General features: G+C 42.6%; 1 pseudogene; it reads right to left on the bottom strand.

Moving 5' to 3' along the window:
- Positions 1 to 3539: 3539 nt before the first annotated feature.
- On the bottom strand, positions 3540 to 4139 carry LOC112934841 (olfactory receptor 2F1-like; annotated as a pseudogene).
- Positions 4140 to 5011: the final 872 nt, after the last annotated feature.

The raw sequence follows: 5011 nt of genomic DNA, 5'->3' as shown, positions 1-5011 counted from the left end.
CACACTTTCATACATTACCTGGTGCTCATCACAGCAAATATCCTCCTTGATGCCCATTACCTCTTTCTCCCATCCCCCACCCACCTCTGGTGGACCATCAGTTTGTTCTCTGTAATTAAGATTCTATTTCTTAGTTTGTCTCTTCCCTCACCCTTTGTTCATTAAAAAAAAAAAAAAAAGTTATTTTTCAAACTCCAATGCAGGGCTTGAACTCATGACCCTGAGATCGAGACCTGAGCTGAAATCAAGAGTTGGATGCTTAACTGACTGAACCACCCATGGGCCCCTGTTCATTTGTTTTGTTTCTTAAATTCCACATAGTGAAATCATATGGTATTTGTCTTTCTCTGAGTGACTTATTTTGCTTAGCACTTAAGTAGCTTTTGACATCAGCTAAGGGAGACAAAAAAAGAGACAAGAGTTTTGTTTTATTTTTTGTTGTTGTTAAAGACATAAAGGGGAATGTAGTTATCTAGCAGTTATCTTTAAACTTTGTTCCGTGTTATGATTTATAATGTTGCCAAATTGAGCTGTTCAAATGAGAAAAGAAGTGAAAAGACTAAGAAAAATAAATGGGAGATTAAATCAATGGGAAATCAGATTGATTGGTGGACTTTGGACCATGTGCTAGGCTTCCACAGGGCTCTTCTGGTAGCATTTCCTATTGATCCAGCTCTGTGGTGTCGGGAAGGCTTAGCTGAAACCCCTGTCTTATCGACCTGTGGCAAATATCACAGCTCACTGCTAAAGGTTTCATAAAAGAAATTTTGTAAGATTTAAAAACATAATCCAAAGCAATACATAAGTCAGGATATGTTAACCTTTTAGAGGGCCGCAGATTGTTTGAGAACGTATTTGATTAGCAGATATTTTTGGGGTGCCTACCTATAGACAGTGCCCCATGCTGAGGATAAAGCAGTGAGCATTACAGACGTCATTTCTACTGCCATGGTGTTTACAGTCTTGCAGGAGCCAGGGGCAAACCGTCTAGTCATGCAAATGAGCATATCGTTACAAATTTCTCAGTTACAAATTTCTCATAACATTGTGGATGAGCTGACGTTTAAACACACAATTCCAGGTGCTTGTAGGCCTGAAAACCTATCAGCCTATCTCAGCTCCAGGCTGAGAACCCTGGTCCCTAGTGGTATCTTGGTTGTGTGATTATATGAAGCAAAGAGTGCTGTAGGGGGCAGATTTTTGTTCTAGATAAAAGAGGCTGCATTTGTGCTCTGCTGGCAAAGCAAGGAGTTCTTGCCATCAGGATCCTCTGCCATGGAAAATCCCAGATCTGTTCAGAATGGTCACAGAACGATGGCCCCTCATGCTCATTTATTTACTCCCTCCTTTATCTTCTGAGTGGCTCTAGAAATCCTCTCCTAATATAGTTCCCACTGTGGACTTGAGTTTTTCTCTCCTAGGCTTCATGCATTGGTTTATTCCCCATGGGGAGGAAAAAAAGTATGAAGGCTGTGCCAGCCTAATGCCTTTGTTGAGACTCAGACCCATTTTGTGAATCAGTATTAAAAAAGCAGACTCCAGGGCAGCCCTGGTGGTGCAGCGGTTTGGCGTCGCCTGCAGCCTGGGGAGTGATCCTGGAGACCCGGGATCGAGTCCCGCATCGGGCTCCCTGCATGGAGCCTGCTTCTCCTTCTGCCTGTGTCTCTGCCTCTTTTTCTATGAATAAATAAATAAAATCTTAAAAAAAATAAAAATAAATAAAAAAGCAGACTCCAAATCCCTCCTTAACCAGGACGGGACCTGTCTAACCAGAGGATTGCCTCCTGAGATATGGCATGAGATCAGAAACAAGGTTATCAGAGGTGACGCTTACAAAAACGCTAGGTAAACTGTTATTTTTACTCAGTCTTCAGAGTGTTACTCAGATGGAATGGTTATCTTTTCATTAAAAAAAAAAAAGAGGGAAGTAGAAGGCACTTTACAGTTATACCCTCTGTTCAATCTCTATTTCAAGATCTGTTCACTTTTACTTTTAACATTTCCTTATGTTTTAAATAATTTCTGGTCTACATTCTTCCCAACTCTTTTGGTTTTTGAAACCTCATCTACCCACTCTACGAAGTCCACCCTAATTAGAGGAAGTTGAATGATAAATAGTTGTTTCACTTAACTCCCTCTAGTTAAGCATGAAATAGAGTTTGTTGGACTAAAAGAAGAAAAAGTCTGTGCTATTGGTTTTTGCCTCAGTTGGTCCAACAGGCCTGGGGCAGAGGAAGAGGACAGCTTCTGCACACCTATCAGGTGTGTTAGTCCCTAAATCAAAAACTCTGCTGTCTTGCCAGGGCCTCTAAAGTAAATTCCTTGACCGAGTCTTCACAGCCCTACCAAGCCCATCCCCTCTTTGCAGCCTTATTTCCGCCTCATAACTCCTCAGAATGAAGTCTTGGCTCTAACCAAACTGGTTTGCTCACTGTTTCCCAGACAGAACTCTGTTTTTTCTACCTCCTCACTTCATTTGTGTCGTTACCCCCCCGACAGGAATGAACACGTCTCTCTTGACTCCCTCAACTGTCCAAATTTGCCCATTTTCTATGGTCCAGTTTAATTTTTTCCTCCCCTTTAATACTTTTGCAAACCATCCAGATTTTTCCCCTTCATGGGAGAATTTTATGAGTTCTGTGGGGTTTTTAATCTCTATCTTGTATTTGGTAATTAATCAAATATTCAAGAGTTGGATTATTGTTGCATTGTAGGATTGCAACCCATTGTAGGATTATGTTGCAGTTTTTCTTTCTTTCTTTCTTTCTTTCTTTCTTTCTTTCTTTCTTTCTTTCTTTCTTTCTTTCTTTCTTTCTTTCTTTCTCTTTCCTCCTCCTCCTCCTCCTCCTCCTCCTCCTCCTCCTCCTCCTTCTTCTTCTTCTTCTTCTTCTTCTTCTTCTTCTTCTTCTTTTTTCTTTTTCCCACTTATCTCTTATCTTTCTAGTTTCCAGGTTGTGGGAAGGATCTCCCAGACTTTGTATGTCTCTTGCAGCACCGGGTGTGGTGTATGGCACACAAATATATTTACTGATTGATATTTCTTTCTGAGATCTGAATGGTGTTCCAGGTCCTTATTGCTCCCAGCACTTGGGAGGAGGATGTCGGGATGATAACTGTGGTGAGCAAGGGCTTCAGGCAGGGCAAGGAAGAGGTGTTCATTAAACGTGGTATTTGGTGATTGACTGCAGAGGCCAAGTTGACATTTAGGGCAGCGGTGAATGTGGTTGTGAGGATTATGCTAACGCTCACCCAGTCAACAAGTGTTTGACATTTCTGATTAATTTAAACTGTTTTTGAATCTTGAGGAGCCTGGGCCAGAGCTACAAAGAAGATTTCAGAACTTAAGTCATTATCTATATATGTCTTCAAAAACAAAGGGTGCATTTTTCACACATGGACACATACATACCACACAATGTGCACAGTTGCACTAATACTTAATCCTTAGTATTAAGTACTAAGAAAGACTTAGTACAAGCTTCACTGTCCTTAGGAAGCAGCCTTCTCTTTCTACTTCTGAGTTTGTCTGTAGTTCTCTATTAACACAACTGGGTTCCTAGCCAGCATTCAGCTCTGTGCACCAGTAGCACCACTACCCTGGAGCCCACCATTACAACATGGTGTGTATGACATCCACACAGGCCATGTGGTTCAGCACACGTGCCCACAGGTGGGCAGGTGCATGATGACCAGTGTCTACAACACAAAATTCACTAGGCTTATAAGCCAAGAGACTGCTGTCACATAATGCAAGGGGTCACAGGCAGTCATGTAGCAGTCACAGGCCATAGGAGCCAGTAGCAGGATCTTGGTATCCCTCAGGGCCAGTGAGAAGAAGAGCTGGATCCTACATCAGATGAAGAAGATGGTCTTCTTCTCCAGGAGAAAGTGTACCAGCATCTGAGGAACCCCCTAGAAGTGTATCAGAACATCCAACACCAAGAGGTTGCAGAGGAAGAAGTACATGGGCAGGTGCAGTCGTGCATCCAGTCCGGTCAGGAGGATGATGAGCCTGTTGCCCAGCAGGATCAGCAGGTAGGCGGCCCCAAATAGGACAAAGAATCCAGCCTGGGCCTGCCTGTCATGGAGAGCCCCAGGAGGACAAACTCACTTTCCCAGGTCAGGTTATCACTCTTCATGCAGCAGGTGGGCTAGGCTGTTGGCAGGAGGAGGTAGCTTAGAGAGGCCAGAATCAATCAGAATTCATAGTCTGGGCCTAAACAAAGGACCTTAAGCAGGACTGCAAGAATTTCTATGTTTTTTTTTTTTTTTCCATTAGACTCTGAGCTTCTTGAAATCAGGGACCTTTTGCGATTTTTCTTTTCTTTTTTTTCAGAGGGAGACACAGAGAGAGCGCCTGTGGCTTGGGGGAAAAGGGAGAGAGAGACTCTTAAGCAGGCTCCACGCTCAGTGTGGAGTCACTCCCGGGGCTTGATCTCATGACGCTGAGATCATGACTTGAGCCTTAATCAAGAGTTGGATGCTCACATGACTGACCCACCCAGGTGCCCATGTGATTTTTCTTTTTATTCAAAGATTTCTAAGAATTGTTTCACAATAAAATTTTTTGAGTACACAAATTAAAAAAAAAAAGTTTAAAGTAGTGGCTTTGAGGATTATTCTCTGATCCTAAGATGTAGGACTTGTGTTCTGGACTTCCTCCTTGTCACTGCTACTCACGCTGGAGCTCGTGGTTCTTCCTGTCTCTCCCATAAGCCAGGCTGGGTCAGTGACTGAGAAAATCGCTCACTTGGTTCTCAGTGTGCTGATTAATCAGGCGTATTCTTGGGTTGATAAGATCAGGGCCTCATTGTAGAGCATTATATTAACTATAATTATGTCCCAACTTCTTATGATTATGCTATTTCCTTGGTGAAATGCTGACATTTACTTGAATGGCAAAGTAAGTGATTTATAAAAGATGAATGCATACATCACGTAGTTGCAGTGATAGCATTTGGAACCTTATGGTGCCCACAGATGAAGTCAGTAAGGGAGTGTCTCTGAAACC

This window comes from Vulpes vulpes, chromosome 7 (genome assembly GCF_048418805.1).
Source record: "Vulpes vulpes isolate BD-2025 chromosome 7, VulVul3, whole genome shotgun sequence".
NCBI classification, from domain to species: domain Eukaryota; kingdom Metazoa; phylum Chordata; class Mammalia; order Carnivora; family Canidae; genus Vulpes; species Vulpes vulpes.
The sequence above is the reverse complement of the archived record's forward strand: the minus strand, read 5'-3'. Positions and strand labels throughout refer to the sequence as shown.